The sequence below is a fragment of the Artemia franciscana genome, chromosome 10, assembly GCF_032884065.1.
Source record: "Artemia franciscana chromosome 10, ASM3288406v1, whole genome shotgun sequence".
Lineage (NCBI taxonomy): Eukaryota > Metazoa > Arthropoda > Branchiopoda > Anostraca > Artemiidae > Artemia > Artemia franciscana.
This window is the reverse complement of record NC_088872.1, coordinates 47,455,962-47,477,177: the sequence shown is the minus strand read 5'-3', so window position 1 is coordinate 47,477,177 and position 21,216 is coordinate 47,455,962. Positions and strand designations below refer to the sequence as shown.

Genomic DNA, 21,216 nt, shown 5'->3' with positions numbered 1-21,216 from the left:
AGCTTATTTTTCAGTTTTTCCTTTTTTTTAGTTTTTTTTATTTTTTATTTTTTTTAGTTTTTTACCTTTTTTTAGTTTTTTTAGTTTTTTAGTTTTTTAGCTTTTTTACTTTTTTTATTAGTTTTTAGTTTTTTTTGTAGTTTTTGCCTTTTTTTAGTTTTTTCAGTTTTTTTTTAGTTTTTTATTGGTTTTTACCTTTATTTTAGCTTATTTTTCAGTTTTTTCCTTTTTTTTAGTTTTTTTTAGTTTTTAGTTTTTTTTAGTTTTTTACCTTTTTTAGTTTTTTTAGTTTTTTAGCTTTTTTATTTTTTTTATTAGTTTTTAGTTTTTTTTGTAGTTGTTGCCTTTTTTTAGTTTTTTTAGTTTTTTAGCTTTTTTATTAGTTTTTAGTTTTTTTTGTAGTTTTTGCCTTTTTTTAGTTTTTTTAGTTTTTTAGCTTTTTTATTTTTTTATTAGTTTTTAGTTTTTTTTGTAGTTTTTGCCTTTTTTTAGTTTTTTCAGTTTTGACGTCACCTGATCCAGTTTTTTCAGGTGACGTCACCTGATCCATCCACAGATCCACACACAGACAACTTATTTTTATATATTTTTTTTTAGTTTTTAGTTTTTGTTAGTTTTTTACCTTTTTTAGTTTTTTTAGTTTTTTAGCTTTTTTATTTTTTTTATTAGTTTTTAGTTTTTTTTGTAGTTGTTGCCTTTTTTTAGTTTTTTTAGTTTTTTAGCTTTTTTATTAGTTTTTAGTTTTTTTTGTAGTTTTTGCCTTTTTTTAGTTTTTTTAGTTTTTTAGCTTTTTTATTTTTTTTATTAGTTTTTAGTTTTTTTTGTAGTTTTTGCCTTTTTTTAGTTTTTTCAGTTTTGACGTCACCTGATCCAGTTTTTTCAGGTGACGTCACCTGATCCATCCACAGATCCACACACAGACAACTTATTTTTATATATATAGATATAATCTGACGTAACGGACAGACAACTTATTTTTATATATATAGAAGATATATATATATATATATATATATATATATATATATATATATATACATATATATACATATATATACATATATATATATGTATATATATATATATATATATATATATATATATATATATATATATATATATATATATATATATATATATATATATATCACAGGTGGTACACAGGGACACAACTACAATGGCGTGTAACTAATTTGGCGCGTAACGACTTACGCGCGCGGGGGGGGGGGCTTGGGGGGTGCACGAAGTGCCCCTATCAACTAGTGTTGGGGTGGCGTAAAGCGCCACCCCAACAGTTAGTCTATCTATATATATAAAAATAAGTTGTTTGTGTGTGTGTCTGTCTACTGATGTCATGTCATCATGTCATGTCGTCATGAAGTTAGTTGTCGTCATGTATGTTATGACGATGACGTCATTAAAAGTATCTAAGAAAATCGTTCAAAGACAAATTTTTAATTGTAAGAAGATCGTGGACGGAAAAAATGTTTAATTGTAAAATGACTGAAGAACCTACAATGGCAACAGCCGAGGAGGCTGCTCAAAGAGTCTATGCCAAAAAACTTGCGGCTGATAATGGGAATGAGAAAGTAAGAAAAGAAAGCGTGCCGGACAGCGAGAGTCAAAACATATCAAAACTGAAAATGATAGCGATGATGATTGGGCTTGGGATTTTGACTTGGATAAGGTCATCAATGCCTACCAGATTTTAGTTAAAAAAACAAAGGTTCGGCGATATGTATTTCATAATGACGCTGAAAAATAAAGAAGAAAAAGAAAACTGAAAAAAGGTAAAAAACTAAAAAAAAACTAAAAAGAAAAAACACTCAAAGAGAAATTACAGACCAGGACCCAAATAACGACCGGGACAGAGGGGATATAAATGACGATCGGGACACTCAAAGAGAAATTACAGACTGGGATACCGGGACACAAATGACGACCGAGACACAGGGAATATAAATGAAGACCAGGACACAGGTATTTAAGAAAATCGTTCAAAGACAAATTTTTAATTGTAAGAAGATCGTTGAAAGAGAAATTTCTAATTGTAAAATGACTGAAGAACCTACAATGGCAACAGCCAAGGAAGCTGCTCAAAACGAATGTATTCAAGCCGAAGTAGCTGAGTTGGTAAAGCGTTATGTTCCAGGTTCTAGGTCCGAGAGGTTCCAGGTTCGAACCTTGGCTTTAGCATTAATACAAAAGAAGAAAAAAAAACTAAAAAAGGTAAAAACTAAAAAGAAAATACTAAAAAAAATTAAAAAGCTAAAAAACTAAAAAAAGGTAAAAAACTGAAAACTAAAAAATAAAAAAAAAATAAAAAAAAACTAAAAAAAGGTAAAAACTAAAAAAAAACAAAAAAGAAAAAAAAACTAAAAACTAATAAAAAAAACTAAAAACTGAAAAAGAAAAAAACTAAAAAAAGGACAAAAACTGAAAAATAAAGGAGAAAAAGAAAACTAAAAGCCGGGACACAGGGAATATATATGACGACCGGGACACTCAAAGAGAAATTACAGACTGGGACAATTGTACCCCATGGACAATTGTACGTTGCATGTTCGAGGGTCGGTAAACCTGACAATCTATTTATATGCAGCGACAATTGGACAGCGAAGAATGTTGTATATTCGCAAGTTTTACGCAGTTAATTTGTATTGTATCTATCTATCTATATAAAAACGAGTTGTGTGCATGCATGTTTGTTTGTTTGTAAAAAGAGCTTTTGCATATGACGTCATTATTAGTACATACGGCTTTGTATATGCACAGACAATGGGAAAGCCAAGAATGTTGTATATTCGCAATTTTTACGTAGTTTGAAGCACATATATAAATCTATCTATATTCACAAGTGGGACACAGGGACACAACTACAATGGCGCGTAACGACTTACGCGCGCGGGGGGGCGCGCGTAAGTTTTTAGTTTTTTAGCTTTTTTATTAGTTTTTAGTTTTTTTTGTAGTTTTTGCCTTTTTTTAGTTTTTTTAGTTTTTAGTTGTGTTGGGGTGGCGCGAAGCGCCACCCCAACAGCTAGTAGATAGACATGTTGTTTGTTTGTGTGTCTGTCGACTGATGTCATGTTTGTGTGTTGACTGATGTCATGTTTGTCGACTGACGTCACTATAAGGATTGAGCTGTATGTCGTCATGAAGTTGTTTGTCGACTGACGTCATGTTTGTCAACTGATGAAATTACAGGCCGAGACTCCGAGACACAAATGACGACCGGGACACAGGGATAAATGACGACCGGGACACTCAAAGAGAAATTACAGACTGGGACACCGGGACACAAATAACGACATCTATATTCACAGGTGGGACACAGGGACACAACTACCATCGCACGTAACTAATATGGCGCGTAACGACTTACGCGCGCGGAATGGCTTGGGGGGGGGGGGAGCGAAGCACCCCCACCAACTAGATGTTGGGGTGGCGCATATATATGTTTTCTCTTTTTTTTTAATTTTTTTCGTCTTTAGTTGTTTCCTTTTTTTGGTTTTATAAGCTTTTTTAGTTTTCTTAGCTTTTTTCTTTTTATTTTCTACCTTTATTATTTTTTTACTTTTTTTAGGTTTTTTCTGTTTAGGTTTTTTCTTTTTTAATTTTTTACCTTTTTACCTTTTTAGTTTTTTACCTTTTTTTAGTTTTCTTTTTATTCTTTATTTTTCACACGTCATATGCAAACCCTCAAACAAAAATATATACAACTTATTTTGATATATATAGATAGTGTAACGGACATACATACAACTTATATTTATATATATTTTTTAGCAATGCTTATTTTTTTGCAACGCCAAAGGGAAAAGGCAAATGATCCATCCTTTTTTGCGTCTTCTAAATTTCTGCTAAGAAAAAACATTCAAGGATACATAAAAAATATATCGGTCTTCCTTCATTCTTCGTTTCCCTGTCTGTTATTGTGATTGATTATCAATTAACTGGGTGAATACTAGACCTGATTTGAAGTATTTAAAAAAAAATCGTAAGAAACAATCTATTTTCTGGGCTACAATTTATATGATTAATTTTTCTGTTCAGGTAATTGAGCTAGAATCCTTGAAAAATTTTGTACTTGTAACAGTAGTCCTTAGGAACAAATATATCGGGATGTGAGGAAGGATATACAATAACAATACAGCTAAGGGGAACAGGGTTGTTACTTGCTATGGTACAGGGGAAGGGGGACAGCTGTCCCTTCCAGACCTCACCCCCAGACTTCAGTTTGAATAACTATAAAGTACCTTTATAATACTTTTGTTGTACTAATTATTGCCTTTATGGTACCAAATGGCTTATTTTTTTTTGTTTTCACCGTCACTTTCACCTGATTTGGGAAAATTGGCTTCAACTTTGCTCCATTGAGGAAATGAGCCATATTTATTACTTAAATCGTTGTCTTTTCGCACGGAACCTGCTTGTCCATGTTATGTACTCGTGTAGTAACACTGCCGTAGTGCTGCAACTAGTCCCTCATTGTAGCTCAAAGGCTCATGGGGACAGGACAGTTGAAAAAGACCATTCAAGTTTCATACCAACAGATATCTATCAGCCTTGGTGACAAGGCCAGTGTTGAAAATAAAAACTCTAGAGAAGGAGAAGAATAAAACCGATCATTTGTTACCTTTTTTGCCCCTCACCAGCCCTATTAGAGGTAATTCGGTTGGTAATTTCCCTCAGATTCGCCAACTGTTGATCTGCCCTCCAAGATCCATTTTCGAGGTCATTGGAGTCTACATGTGTTGTTGTGGCATACGATCTGACACCACTTGTGATGTCATCTGTGAGGAGGTAATTGTGCAAGCAACATGCAGAATAGAAAATGCTTTTAACTTGCCTCACCCTATAGTGAACACGCCACCAAATGTGATATTAGTCAAAATAATTTTATTGAAACATAAAATCATCTTATGTTTAACCTGACTTAGATAGTGGATTAACACTGACTTAGATGGTGGTTTTCATTGCTTAATGAGCTAGGAATGACAGCTTTTTTTCGCTTAAGTTCTTTTTAAATTTTAATTGTTTTTGCTGTTGCGTAATTGACATTGATATCCTGTTTCTATTATTTTTATGTAACGAAGATTTCCTATTGTTGCGCTACAACCGGTTGTTCTTTACTATAGTGACAGTGCTTGGCTTTAAAAGTTGGTAATTTCCATCAGGTTTACCAACTGTTGATCTTTCCTCCCAGATCCATTTTTGAGGTCATTGGAGTCTACATCTGTTGCCGTGGCATACGATATGACACCACTTGTGATGTCATCTGTGAGGAGGTAATTGTGCAAGCAACATGCACCTTTAATCAGGATAGTGACAGTACTTGGCTTTAAAAGTATAGGGGATCTAAAAACTCTCCATTTGTAACTTGGAATTCCAAAAGCATTCTCTGTTATTCTCCTTGCTTGGGACAGTTTGTTCCTGATCAGCTTAAAAGTGGCGCTTTAAATTATTTTCTTCTCGATGTATCCAAAGGCCAAAAACAAAAATAGCTGACGCAAAATTATGGATGTAAATAATAATAATAAACTCTAGTGTGTAACAATACACTACTTCCTGTAGTAAAACAAATGCAAGGAAATCGGCCAAATGCAAAGAAACGAAAATCAAAAACTAAAATTTTGGCAGAGAAACTTTTCTTTACCTATTTGCATAGCAAAAACTTCCTTGAGCAATTTAGAAACATGTATATGAAAATGACAAAAACAGGTCGGAAAAAATTATCAAGGACTCGGTATACCAAGGATGTCGCAGAAATTCCCTACGGTGCGCGGGATCGAACCGATCAACTTGTAATCAGCAGTGACGGTCTTATCCACTTCGCCACCATAGAGTATAGTGTTAGTTGATTCTTTTAAGATAAGAATTATAACCTGCTTTCATCATTGTAGACTCTTTCTTCATTGAAGATAGTTCGTTGTTGGTCTTTTTGAATGGACACATCGTTTGAGGGGAAAAAATGCCACGTTTTTATTTCATTTTTCAGATACAGAAGAGGTTTACTTCTCTGACTAAAAGACAATCCACCCAGACCGTTTTGCCTAGAAACGTGTGTACCTCATTATCAAGTTGTATGTCAATGCTGAAAAAAGTTGGAAGTAACATACATTATGTGCAGTAAATTCGTGAACCCTGCAGCAAATTTAAAGTAAAACTGACATTTAATGCAGGTTTTTACCTTGATTTTACAATTCCTAATGTTTTTTTTTTACGTTTCTAATTTAAGGGATGCTCCTATAAACTTCAGACAGGGCTCATTTGATTAGAAATTGAAAGTTCTATTTCCCTTCTTAAGAGCCAAAAGAGATCCGACGGCAACTAGCTCTCCCCTACGCCTTTTTATCCCCAAACCAAAAATTTTGAGATAGCTATTTTGTTAAAAATTGATTAAAGGTGAGATAAGAAAAACTCCGGTGTCACTGAAAGCCCCCGGACCCAGGGGGCAGGCGCAGTAAGTTACGCCCTGGGGGACATATATGGTTCTTATGAAAGGGATGCTCGTAGAAACTTCAGAGAGGGCTCACTTGAATGGAAACTGAAAGTTCTGGTTCATTTATTTAGAGTCAAAAGACACCCGAGGGCAACTAGCCCCTCCTAGCCCTTTTTTCCCCGTACACATCCGATACAAATTTCGAGATAGCCATTTTTCAAAACAGAAAACTTCCTTAATAATTAAGTCTATGTTTCATGTCGGAAACTATCTAGCGTTTGGTCTTGCGTCATCTGCATTTTATAACTATTAAATAAAAAAAAACAAGTTTTTTCAACTGAAAGTAAGGAGCGACATTAAAACTTAAAACGAACAGAAATTACTTCGTATATGAAAGGGGCTGCCTCCTCCTCAACGCCTCGCTCTTTACGCTTAAGTTTGACTCTTTCTCTCAACTCTTCTTTTTAAAACAGTAAAAAACTAAGGAACCCTACAGTAGGGTTCTCTGATACGCAGAATCTGATGGTGTGATTTTCGTTAAGATTGTAGGACTTTTAGGGGGTGTTTCCCCCTATTTTCTAAAACAACGCAAATTTTCTCAGGCTCGTAACTTTTGATGCGTAAGACTAAACTTGATGAAACTTATATATTTAAAATCAGCATTAAAATGCCATTTTTTAGAGTTTTGGTTTCTATTGAGCCGGGTCGCTCCTTACTACAGTTCGTTACCACAAACTGTTTGACAAAGTGGTTATGTGAGGACAAATTCTTATTTGTTATAATATAATGCATTGAATTTTGAATCTGTAGTTTTCATCTCCTTAACCCCAATAACTAAATGTAAAAAGCGTTGAGAAGGCTTCGTACCAAATGTTGTGTAGACCAAGGTTGACCCAGATGTGTTTTTTTGAAACTGCATATTTTCTAAGCCATTACCATTTTCTAGCCCTTTACCATGTACCATTATATCAGTACTTGTTGTATGTTTTTTTCTATGATTGTTTATTTGATTTCTGTTCGTTTTGAGTTTCATTTATTCTTTAATAGTAATTTCTTGTCATATCTAGTTTGAATTTTATCAAGTACTAGCTGTTGGGGTCCCCAATACCTAGCCCCCCAACACCTAGTTGGTGGGGCGCTTCGCGCCCCCCAAGTCCCCGCGCGCGCGGAAGTCGTTACGCGCCATATTAGTTACGCGCCATTGTAGTTGTGTCCCTGTGTCCCACCTGTGAATAGATATATATATATATATATATATATATATATATATATATATATATATATATATATATATATATATATATATATATATATATATATATATATCTTCTATATATATAAAAATAAGTTGTCTGTCTGTCTGTGGATGGATGGATCAGGTGACGTCACCTGAAAAAACTGGATCAGGTGACGTCAAAACTGAAAAAACTAAAAAAAGGCAAAAACTACAAAAAAAACTAAAAACTAATAAAAAAAATAAAAAAGCTAAAAAATTAAAAAACCAAAAAAAGGCAAAAACTACAAAAAAAACTAAAAACTAATAAAAAAGCTAAGAAACTAAAAAAACTAAAAAAAGGCAAAAACTACAAAAAAAACTAAAAACTAATAAAAAAGCTAAGAAACTAAAAAAACTAAAAAAAGGCAAAAACTACAAAAAAAACTAAAAACTAATAAAAAAAATAAAAAAGCTAAAAAACTAAAAAAACTAAAAAAACTAAAAAAAGGTAAAAAACTAAAAAAACTAAAAACTAAAAAAAACTAAAAAAAAAGGAAAAAACTGAAAAATAAGCTAAAATAAAGGTAAAAACCAATAAAAAACTAAAAAAAAAACTGAAAAAACTAAAAAAAGGCAAAAACTACAAAAAAAAACTAAAAACTAATAAAAAAAGTAAAAAAGCTAAAAAACTAAAAAAACTAAAAAAACTAAAAAAAGGTAAAAAACTAAAAAAAATAAAAAATTAAAAAAAACTAAAAAAAAGGAAAAAACTGAAAAATAAGCTAAAATAAAGGTAAAAACCAATAAAAAACTAAAAAGAAAAAAAGGAAAAAACTAAAAAAAATTTTCATCTAAAAAACTAAAAAAAACTAAAAAAGGTAAAAACTAAAAGAACTAAAAAAGAAAAAAAAAATGACGAAACTCAAAGAGAAAGCGACCAGGACAAAAGGAATGTTCGATTAGCAATCAACAAAGCACCGGGACACAGGGAGTATAAATGACGACCAGGACATAAGTAAAAAAAAAAAACTATCTATATATATAAAAATAAGTTGTCTGTGGATCTGTGGATCGTGGATCAGGTGACGTCACCTGAAAAAACTGGATCAGGTGACGTCAAAACTGAAAAAACTAAAAAAAGGCAAAAACTACAAAAAAAACTAAAAACTAATAAAAAAAATAAAAAAGCTAAAAAACTAAAAAAACTAAAAAAAGGCAAAAACTACAAAAAAAAACTAAAAACTAATAAAAAAAATAAAAAAGCTAAAAAACTAAAAAAACTAAAAAAACTAAAAAAGGTAAAAAACTAAAAAAACTAAAAACTAAAAAAAACTAAAAAAAAGGAAAAAACTGAAAAATAAGCTAAAATAAAGGTAAAAACCAATAAAAAACTAAAAAAAAAACTGAAAAAACTAAAAAAAGGCAAAAACTACAAAAAAACTAAAAACTAATAAAAAAAGTAAAAAAGCTAAAAAACTAAAAAAACTAAAAAAACTAAAAAAAAGGAAAAAACTGAAAAATAAGCTAACATAAAGGTAAAAACCAATAAAAAACTAAAAAGAAAAAAAGGAAAAAACTAAAAAAAATTTTCATCTAAAAAACTAAAAAAAACTAAAAAAGGTAAAAACTAAAAGAACTAAAAAAGAAAAAAATAAATGACGACACTAAACTAAAAACTAATAAAAAAACTAAAAAATCTAAAAATCTAAATAAGCTAAAAAAGAAAAAAAAAAGGAAAAAAATAAAGGAGAAAAACAAAACTAAAAAACGAATGTATATACAGACCGGGACACCGGGATACAAATGACGACCGGGACACAGGGAATATAAATGACGACCAGGACACAGGGACACAACTACAACAGGGACACCGGGGGAAACAGGGGGATGTAAATGACGACCGGGACACCGGGACAGGGAATGGTCGATTAGCAATCACCATCAACAAAGCTCAAGGGCAATCATTAGAATCATGAGGTATAGATCTGAATACAGATTGTTTTCCCATGGACCATTATATGTTGCATGTTCAAGAGTCGGTAAACCTGACAATCTATTTATATGCAAAGACAATGGGACAGCAAAGAATGTTGTATATTCGCAAGTTTTACGTAGTTAAAACCATATATATATATATATATATATATATATATATATATATCTATCTATATTCACAGGTGGGACATAGGGACACAACTACAATGGCGCGTAACTATTATGGCGCGTAACGACTTACGCGCGCGGGGGGGCTTGGGGGGGGGGGGCGCGAAGCGCCCCCACCAACTAGGTGTTGGGGTGGCGCGAAGCGCCACCCCAACAGCTAGTATATATATATATATCTTCTATATATATAAAAATAAGTTGTCTGTCTGTCTGTGGATGGATGGATCAGGTGACGTCACCTGAAAAAACTGGATCAGGTGACGTCAAAACTGAAAAAACTAAAAAAAGGCAAAAACTACAAAAAAAACTAAAAACTAATAAAAAAAATAAAAAAGCTAAAAAACTAAAAAAACTAAAAAAGGCAAAAACTACAAAAAAAACTAAAAACTAATAAAAAAGCTAAAAAACTAAAAAAACTAAAAAAAGGCAAAAACTACAAAAAAAACTAAAAACTAATAAAAAAAATTAAAAAAGCTAAAAAACTAAAAAAACTAAAAAAACTAAAAAAAGGTAAAAAACTAAAAAAACTAAAAACTAAAAAAAACTAAAAAAAAAGGAAAAAACTGAAAAATAAGCTAAAATAAAGGTAAAAACCAATAAAAAACTAAAAAAAAACTGAAAAAACTAAAAAAAGGCAAAAACTACAAAAAAAAACTAAAAACTAATAAAAAAAGTAAAAAAGCTAAAAAACTAAAAAAACTAAAAAAAACTAAAAAAAGGTAAAAAACTAAAAAAAATAAAAAATAAAAAAAACTAAAAAAAAGGAAAAAACTGAAAAATAAGCTAAAATAAAGGTAAAAACCAATAAAAAACTAAAAAGAAAAAAAGGAAAAAACTAAAAAAAAATTTCATCTAAAAAACTAAAAAAGGTAAAAACTAAAAGAACTAAAAAGAAAAAAATAAATGACGAAACTCAAAGAGAAAGCGACCAGGACAAAAGGAATGTTCGATTAGCAATCAACAAAGCACCGGGACACAGGGAGTATAAATGACGACCAGGACATAAGTAAAAAAAAAAAACTATCTATATATATAAAAATAAGTTGTCTGTGGATCTGTGGATCGTGGATCAGGTGACGTCACCTGAAAAAACTGGATCAGGTGACGTCAAAACTGAAAAAAACTAAAAAAAGGCAAAAACTACAAAAAGAACTAAAAACTAATAAAAAAAATAAAAAAGCTAAAAAACTAAAAAAACTAAAAAAAGGCAAAAACTACAAAAAAAACTTAAACTAATAAAAAAGCTAAAAAACTAAAAAAAACTAAAAAAAAGGCAAAAACTACAAAAAAAACTAAAAACTAATAAAAAAAATAAAAAAATAAAAAAACTAAAAAAACTAAAAAAAGGTAAAAAACTAAAAAAACTAAAAACTAAAAAAAACTAAAAAAAAGGAAAAAACTGAAAAATAAGCTAAAATAAAGGTAAAAACCAATAAAAAACTAAAAAAAAACTGAAAAAACTAAAAAAAGGCAAAAACTACAAAAAAACTAAAAACTAATAAAAAAAGTAAAAAAGCTAAAAAACTAAAAAAACTAAAAAAGGTAAAAAACTAAAAAAAATAAAAAATAAAAAAAAACTAAAAAAAAAGGAAAAAACTGAAAAATAAGCTAACATAAAGGTAAAAACCAATAAAAAACTAAAAAGAAAAAAAGGAAAAAACTAAAAAAAATTTCATCTAAAAAACTAAAAAAGGTAAAAACTAAAAGAACTAAAAAAGAAAAAAATAAATGACGACACTCAAAGAGAAAGCGACCAGGACAAAAGGAATGTTCGATTAGCAATCAACAAAGCACCGGGACACAGGGAGTATAAATGACGACCAGGACATAAGTAAAAAAAAAAATTAACAAAACTAAAAAGAAGGTAAAAACTACAAAAAAAACTAAAAAGAAAAAAAAACTAAAAACTAATAAAAAAACTAAAAAATCTAAAAATCTAAATAAACTAAAAAAGAAAAAAAAAGGAAAAAAATAAAGGAGAAAAACAAAAGTAAAAAACGAATGTATATACAGACCGGTACACCGGGATACAAATGACGACCGGGACACAGGGAATATAAATGACGACCGGGACACAGGGACACAACTACAACGGGGACACCGGGGGAAACAGGGGGATATAAATGACGACCGGGACAAAAAAACTAAAAAGAAAAAAAAACTAAAAACTAATAAAAAAACTAAAAAATCTAAAAATCTAAATAAGCTAAAAAAGAAAAAAAAAGGAAAAAAAATAAAGGAGAAAAACAAAACTAAAAAACGAATGTATATACAGACCGGGACACCGGGATACAAATGACGACCGGGACACAGGGAATATAAATGACGACCGGGACACAGGGACACAACTACAACGGGGACACCGGGGGAAACAGGGGGATGTAAATGACAACTGGGACACCGGGACAGGGAATGGTCGATTAGCAATCACCATCAACAAAGCTCAAGGGCAATCATTAGAATCATGAGGTATAGATCTGAATACAGATTGTTTTCCCATGGACCATTATATGTTGCATATTCAAGAGTCGGTAAACCTGACATTCTATTTATATACAAAGACAATGGGACAGCAAAGAATGTTGTATATTCGCAAGTTTTACGTAGTTAAAACTATATATATATATATATATATATATATATATATATATATATATATATATATATATATATATATATATATATATATATATATCTATATTCACAGGTGGGACATAGGGACACAACTACAATGGCGCGTAACTATTATGGCGCGTAACGACTTACGCGCGCGGGGGGGCTTGGGGGGGGGCGCGAAGCGCCCCCTTCAACTAGGTGTTGGGGTGGCGCGAAGCGCCACCCCAACAGCTAGTATATATATATATATATATATATATATATATATATATATATATATATATATATATATATATATATATATATATATTTGTTTTTAACTACGTAAAACATGCGAATATACAACATTCTTCGCTGTCCCATTGTCTATGCATATAAATAGATTGTCAGGTTTACTGACTCTTGAACATGCAACATATAATTGTCCATGGGAAAAACAATCCGTATTCAGATCTATACCTCATTATTCTAATGATGTGTCCCTGTGTCCCGGTCGTCATTTATATTCCCTGTATCCCGGTCGTCATTTGAGTCCCGGTGTCCCAGTTTGTAATTTCTCTTTGAGTGTCCCGGTCGTCATTTATATTCCCTGTGTCCCGGTGTCCCGGTCTGTAATATCTATTCGAACAATCCCTGTGTCCCGGTCGTCATTTATATATCCCGCCTGTGCCCCCGGCGTCCCCGTTGTAGTTGTGTCCCTGTGTCCCGGTCGTCATTTATATTCCCTGTGTCCCGGTCGTGATTTGTTCCCGGGTTTCCTAGTCTGTAATTTCTCTTTGAGGTTCCCGGTCGTCATTTATATTCCCTGTGTCCCGGTCGTCAATTGTGTCCCGGTGTCCCGGTATGTAATTTCATCAGTTGACAAACTTGACGTCAGTCGACAAACAACTTCATGACGCATACAGCTCAGTCCTTAAAATGAAGTCAGTCGACAAACAAACATGACGTCACTCGACAGACACACACACACACACACACAACTTATTTATATATATATATATAGATTTGTATCTGCTGATCTTAAATTTAATATGGCCTTTACTTTTCTTTTAAAAACTTTTTTTTCGGAAAGATTTTTTAAATTAAATTTTTTATTGCAAAAATTTTCAAGTTTTTAGAAAATGCCTTATTTCAGAATGATTTTTTTTCAACATCAAACTTTCACCAAAATATTAAAACTAGCATCAAAGTATCAAGGTAAAGAAAGCATCTACGTAAACAAGGTATCAAGGTAAACAAAGTATCAAAGTAACAGTAAGCAAATTCGTCAAATTGTAGCCATCTCCCCGTGGCGGGGGAGGGAGGGGTTCAAACCTGGAAACGTATATATCTGGCCTTTGAACTATTTTGGACCAAATGACTATCTCAAAATGTTAACCGGATGCCGTTTGGGGAAGTGGGGTGTGGGCTTTTGACTCTTAAAAAATGAACTAAAAATTTCAATTCTCTATCAAATGAGCCCACTCCAAAGTTAATACGGCCGCCCCTTCCACAAATTAAAACTTATATTGAAACAATGGGCAACTTACGTAGGTTACCTTTTCTTGGGGGCTATGGAGGATTTCTCAACCCTAAGTTACAGCAATTTGAATTGTGGACTATTTTGAACAAATATTTATTTAAAAAAATTTTACAAGATGTACTTAGAGAAAAGGCGCAAGGGGGAGGGGAGGGCTTGTTACTATTTGATCATTTCCGACTCTTGAAAAGGGCACAATTAATTTCGATTTTCGATCGACTGAGCTTCCTCCAAAGTTTATACTACCACGGCTTCTATAGAAGCTATATATGTTAACAATGGGCTGATACTGTCACTTGCAGCCCTTTCACCCAGGGCTAGGGGTTCCAAACCCGTAATCATAGCTATTTGACATTCGGACGATTTTGAACAAAATGGCTAACTCAAAATTTTGATCGAAAGCATTTAGATGAAAAAATTGTGGGGGGGGACTTTGCCTACCGTATGTTTACTCCTGACTTTTAAAAATTGAGCTGGAACTTTCAATTTAAATCGAATGAGGCTTTTCTGAAGTCTATACAATTACCCCTTCGATTAAAACATTATGTATAAACAATGATTGCCTAACTTACAGCCCTTGCCCAGAGGGCAGTGGGAGGTTTCTTCTAGCCCCGAGGAATAATTATTTGAATTATGCCACTGCTTGACTATTTCGGACATAATGACCATCTCAAAATTTTGATCGAATGCGTTTAAGGAAAATAGGGCGTGGAAGGGGGAGGGTTTGATGCCCTCCTGTCACGTTTGACTCTTAAAAAGGGCAATAGAAATTATTATTTCCAAGTGAATGAGCCCCTTCCGAAGTTTATAACACCACACTTTGCATATGAAGTGCCTCTGGAGAAAAAAATTGGAGCTTTATGGCCTTGGAGTTTGTGGGGGGGGGAGGCTAGTTTCCATCAGCTCACTTTTGAATTTTAAAAAAGGAACTAGAGCTTTCAATTTCTAATATTTTAAGTCCCCTTCGAAGTTTATATGACAACCTTTTTCGTAAAAACTTTATATGCCCCCGAAGCATAAATTATAACTATTCCCTTTGGTGCTTGTTTTTTTTTTTTTGGGGGGGGGGGGGGGTATGTGGAACCCTAAGTTTGGTCAGCTGATCGTTGGAACATTTAAAGTAAAATAGCTGACTTAAAATTTTGATCGGATGCTTTTGGAGAAAAGAGGTTGGGGAAAAATATGCCCGCCAATCACTTTTGACGCCTCTTAAAAGGTAAATAGAAATTTTAATTTCCAATCAAATGAGCCATCTCTGATGTTTATACGACCGCCTCTTACAAAAAAACCTTATTTGCCCCTGGGACATAACTAACAACATTTTCCCCGGGGTCTGGGGGGCTTTGTTTACCCTTGAGTTTTTGTTACCTTATCTTTAAACTATTTTAGATTAAATTGCTATCTCAAAATTCTGATCAGATGCTTCTGGGAAAAAGGGGCCTTGGGGGGGGGGACTAGTTGCCCTTAGATCAGTTTTGAATCTTAAAAAAGGTACTAGAAATTCTAATTTACAATTGAATGAGCCCCCTACGAAGTTTATGCTACCATCAATTCCATAAAAACCTTATATGCCCCCAGGGTATAATTTACGATACTTGCTTTCATGTTTTGGTGGGCTGTGTTATCCCTAGAGTCTTTGTCATATGATCTTTAGTCTCTTCGAACAAAATGGCTATATAAAGATTTAATTGGACGGATTTGAGGAAAGGGGGTCGGCGGGAGGGGGGGGGGCTAGTTGAGTTCGGATCACTTTTGACTCTTAAAAAGGGAATTAGAACTTCCAATTCCTTATCATTTGATTCCTTTGCGAGGTTTATGCGACCGCCTTTTCCTTAAAAACTTTATATGATCACAGGGCATAAGTTACAACCCTTCCCCCAGGCTCTGGGGGTTATGTTGATCCGGAAGTTTTTGTTATCTGATCGTTGGACTATTTCAAACAAACAGGCAATCTCAAAATTTTCATTGGATGTATTTGCCGAAAAGAGGGCGTGTGTATGGAGGCTAACTAGAACTTTCAGTTTCTAATCAAATGAGCCACTTTTGAATTTTGTTCGACCTCCCTTTACATAAAAACCTTAAGTTCCTCGGGGCATAGCTTAAAACACTTTCCCTCAGAAAAGGGCTCTGAGGGTTTGTGTCGACTCTCGAATTTTTATTATCTGAGTTAGAACTGTTTTTAACAAAATGGCTATCTCAAAGTTTTTATCGGATGTTTTTGGGGAAAAAAGACGTGGGGGGACTAGTTGTCCTTGCCCTTTGGTCTCTTTTGACTCCTTAAAAGTGAACTAGAACTTTCAATTTCCAATAAAATGAGCCCTCTCTAATGTTTTCTACAAGCATCCTTTCTATAAGAATCATATATGTCCTTCAGGGCATAATTTATAACGCTTAACCCTGGGCCCTGAGGGTTGTGTCGACCCCGGAGTTTTTATTATCTGATGTTTAGACTATTTAAAAAAAAATGTGTGTCAAAATTTTTATCGGATGAGTTTGGGGAAAAAAGGGCTTGAGGGGGAAGAGGGCTAGCTATCTTCTGATCTCTTTTGCCTCTTAAGAAACGAACCAGAACTTTCAATTTCCAATCAAATGAGCTATATGCTCTTTGAACTGTATTTAATAAAATGGCCATCTAAAAAAATTTATTGGATGTATTTGTGGGAAAAGGGCAGGAGCCCCCCTTCCTGCCCTTTTCCCACAAAGATTGGCTCCTGGCAACTGGGCTAGTTGCCTTCTGATCTCTTTGGACTCTTAAAAAGTGAACTAGAACTTTCAATTTCCATTCAAATGAGCCCTCTCTAAAGTTTATACTAGCATCCCTTCTATCAATCAATCAATCAATCAATTTATTGATACTAAAAGAAAAAACTATTACAAAAGTAAAGTGGTTACTAGGCCCAAGAAGCTTTGCTTGTAATGGACCACAGAGAACAAGAATAAAACACTACTATAAAATATATACAAAAAAAAAAAAAAAAAAAAAAAAAAAAAAAAAAAAAAAAAACACTGGAACAAGACAAGGACATTGAATAGATAGGATATTTAACAGATAGAAGATTTAGAAGCAGATTAACATATAGCTGAAAATGATTTTAAAAGAAGAGAAGAGACATACAAATTAGGAAAGGATTAATAAAGAGAGAAAAATTATTGAATTGGAAATACCCGACGAAATAATGCCTTTGCAGAAAGAAAAAGAGGGACATCCGAAGGGATGGAGTTCCATAATAGAATTGATTGATATACTGGAGACCTCTGGCTTGCTGTAGAAGATCGTTTTGGTAAAATAAATCGTCGAGAAGAATTACGTAAAGAAGAAAAGTACCTACCTGAGCCTGTCCGTGAGAAAAACTGCTGTAGGGGCGGTGGGAGAGTACCTAGAAAAGCAGAATGCGCAAAATAAAGGGTACTTTTACCTATAATATGATCCAGCGGAGCTATTCCAGTATCATTATAAAGATCAGAGGAAGGGTAAAGCCGAGGGAGAAGAAAAGTAGCCTTCACTGCCCTATTTTGGGCTCTTTGAAGTGAGCAGAGAAGAGATTTATTATTATTACCCCAGACAGAGCAGCAATAAGACAGGTAAGGATAAATAAAAGCATAATAAAGAGAAACCATAATATCAGGAGGAAGAAATGAGTTAATCTGGTGCAACATTGAAGACTGGCGGAGGATTAAGGAACGGGTGTGAGTTATATGCGGTTTGAAAGAAAGAAAACAGTCAAGATACACACCAAGAAATTTCACCACAGTAGCTTGTGGTATAATATCATTCCCAAAAGTCAGGGTGATTGGCTCCTGTACGTCTCGCATACGGTAAGGGGTCCTGAAGTTGACAATGGCACTCTTTCGGCTGTTAAGAGCCATACCATTTGACCAGCACCAATCCTTTATTTTATCAAGAAGACCTTGAGCCATAGAAGTGGCAGATGGCAGGTCCACCGCAGCAATGAAAAAGTTACTGTCATCAGCAAAAAGAACAGGGTGAACATGGGGATGAAGACCATCAACAAGATCATTGATGTAAATTAGAAATAAAAGTGGACCAAGCACAGAGCCTTGTGGGACACCTTTCAATACAGGCAAAGTAGAGGAAGAAGTACAGTTAACCAAAACATACTGAGATCTCTCTGAGAGGTAGGACCTAAACCATTCTAGTGGGACTCCATGCACTCCAAATAAAGATAGTTTAGACAGAAGAACATTGTGGTCAACCATATCAAAGGCCTTAGAAAAGTCGAGAAATAGACCCAAAACACACAAGCCCTTGTCCAGATTAACACGCACAAACTCAGTTGCATCAGAAAGTGCGTGCAAGGTAGAGAATGAGGGACGAAAACCATACTGATGGTTAGTGATGAGAGGATTTCCAGCAGTCGAATTAGTACTAAATACAAATGAAGAGAGTCGACGATACACTACTTTTTCAACAACCTTTGAGATGACGGGAAGAAGAGAAATAGGTCTGTAATTTGAAATTAGAGAAGAATCACCTTTTTTATGCAAGGGTACAACGGTAGCAACTTTAAATAAATGAGGAAAAATACCAGAAGAAAGAGAGAGGTTAGTTATATGTGAGATGGGATGAGAAACAAACTGACTGATTTTTTTAAGGACATTATTACTCCAACCAAAACTATCAACTGAACAACTACTTGGAAGTTGAGAAATAATAATAGAAATCTCAGTAGTACTACATGGGGAAAGGAAAAAAGACTTCTCTGTCATAGGAAAACAACTTACTCTACTCAGGGGTGGAATGAGAACTGAGGGAAGTGTGGTGAAATACGAATTGAAGGCACTTGCTAAGGATTTTTTATCCACAACAGATCCATCAGCTTTCCTATAAAGAGATGGGGAAGATTGTTTGAGTTTCTTACGGGAGAGAGCTTCATTAATTACAGTCCAAACCTTGCGCAAATTCCCTTTACACTCATTAATTCGACGTGAAAAATACAGCTTTTTTGCTAAGCGAACTGAAGAAGTGAGCACATTTTTGTAATGTTTATACTTCAGAAGATCTTCCTGTGTCTTACTTTTACATGCAGCCTTGAACAAAGACGCCTTCATATGGGTTGCATTGATCAGACCTCTAGACATCCATGGGCATTTAGGTGTAAAATTCCTTGACCTCTTTCTAAGAGGAAAATGCTTATCCAACAGAGTGCCCATACGACACAAAAATAATCCAGTTGCACAATCAGCATCATTAGCTTCAAGAACACTAGACCAATCATTACTCTGAAGACTATGTATTAAATTAGAAATTTCTTTATCTGTAAAAGTTCTAAAAGAAGACTTGCCTTTCTCATCCACAGTAATCTCTGTTTTAGGCACAGATAGTGATAGATAAATAGGGAAGTGATCAGAAAGATCAGTGAAAACAAGACCAGACGAGAACTTCAAATTAGGAGAAAGAGAAGTGAAAATATTATCTATTAAAGTGGCAGAATTTCTTGAAGGGTCAACGCGTGAAGGAAAAAAAATTGAAGGAAGTAGCCCAGAAGAAGAAAATACATCAAAAAGATGGTCACATTCATCATTTGATCCAACATTTAACAGAGAAAACAGAGATTATGTTTGAACTAGGTTTATTATGACTATCTCAAATTTTTTTTTGGAGGGGTTTTTGGAAAAAAGAACTTTGGAGGGCTAGTTGGCCCCTGATCTCCTTTGACTCTTAAAAAGTGAACTATAACTTTCAATTACCAATCAAATGAGCCCTCTCTGAAGTTTATACGAGCATCTCTTCTATAGGAACCATATATTCCCCCAGTGCATAACTTACAACGCCTCCCGCCAGGCTCTGGGGGTCGTGTTGACGCCGGATTTTTTTTGTATGATATTTGAACTATTTCTAACAAAATGGCTATCTCCACATTTTTACTGGATGTATTTGGGGAAAAACGGGATGGGGGCTAGTTGCCCTCTGATCTCTTTTGATTCTTAAAAAAATGAACTAGAAGTTTTAATTTCCAATCAAATGAGCCCTCTCTAATGTTTATACAAGCATCCCCTCTATAATAACCATATATGCCCCCAGGATTTAACTTAAAACGCCTGCTCCCGGGCCCTGAAGGGTTTTGTCGACCCAGGTGTTTTATTATCCGATGTTCGGACTACTTAAAAAAATGAATATCAAAATTGGATGGGTTTGGGGAAAAGGGGCGTGGAGGGGTGGTGGCTAGTAGCCCTCTGATCACTTTTGACACTTAAAAGTTAACTACAACTTTCAATTTCTAATCAAATGAGCCCTCTCTGAAGTTTATCTGAAGAAGCATCCCTTCTAAAAGAAACGTATATGCCCACAGGGCATAAATTACAACGCCTACTCCCGGGCACTGGTGGTTATGTTGCCCGGAGTTTTTGTTTTATGATCTTTGAACTATTCTTAACAAAATGGCTATCTAAAAATGTTTACCGGATGTATTTGGGAAAAAAGGGCGTTGGTGGGATAGTTGCCTCTGATCTCTTTTGACTCTTAAAAAATGAACCGGAACTTTTAAGTTCCAATCAAATGGGCCCTCTCTGAAGTTGATATGAGCATCCCTTCTATAAGAACCATATGTGCCTACGGGGCATAAATTACAACGCCTACCCTCGGGCCCTGGAAGGCTGTGTTGACACCGGAGTTTTGTATGATCTTTGAACTGTTTTTAACAAAATGGATGTCTCAAACTTTTTATCGAATGTATTTGGGGGAAAGAGGGGGGGGGGTAGTTACACCCCGATTACTTTTGACTCTTAAAAAGGACACCAGAACTTCCAATTACCAATCGAATGAGCCCCCACTGAAGTTTATACGACGACCCTTTCCATATGAAGTGCCTCTTGAACAAAAAGGATTAATAAATAAATAGTATCAAAAAAGGTGGTTAAAGAGAGAAAAATGGTGTAAGAAGCATAAGCCATCATTATCACCTAAAATTGGATCTGAAAATCAATTCAAAATAATAGTTGGTGATTAAAGAGTAAAGGGGAGTCACTAGTTTTTACTGATAATATTTGTAGAATATTCTCTCTTTTATGTATTGAAAAATGAAGAATGAATATTAATTACCGGTTTTGAGAGTAAGGAGTATGCTATAAATGCTCAAGTTTTAGAGGTAGAACTTGAAAGCTGTCTACTACATAAAGATGAAAATCATTTTTTACAAAATGGATTATTTTTAAATATGATAAGTTTGAATTGCATAACTTCGTACTTGGCTATATTTCTTGAATTATAAGGGATAAGTCATTTGTATATCGTAAAAGGAG

At 33.8% G+C, this 21,216-nt stretch overlaps 2 protein-coding genes and 1 long non-coding RNA gene across 6 annotated transcripts in view; all 3 read left to right on the top strand.

The window, feature by feature from the left end:
* Nucleotides 1–21,216, top strand: part of LOC136032287 (PHD finger protein 14-like) — a 352,444-nt gene that overhangs the window by 105,237 nt on the left and 225,991 nt on the right. The window lies entirely within an intron of this gene.
* The window catches only part of LOC136032285 (uncharacterized), a 192,898-nt gene that overhangs the window by 150,167 nt on the left and 21,515 nt on the right, over nt 1–21,216 (top strand). The gene's annotated exons all lie outside the window — the stretch shown is intronic.
* LOC136032280 (uncharacterized) lies at nt 9,861–12,152 on the top strand. The gene is made up of 2 exons (XR_010618699.1): nt 9,861–10,690; nt 11,515–12,152. It is a non-coding gene; the product is annotated as an uncharacterized LOC136032280 (long non-coding RNA).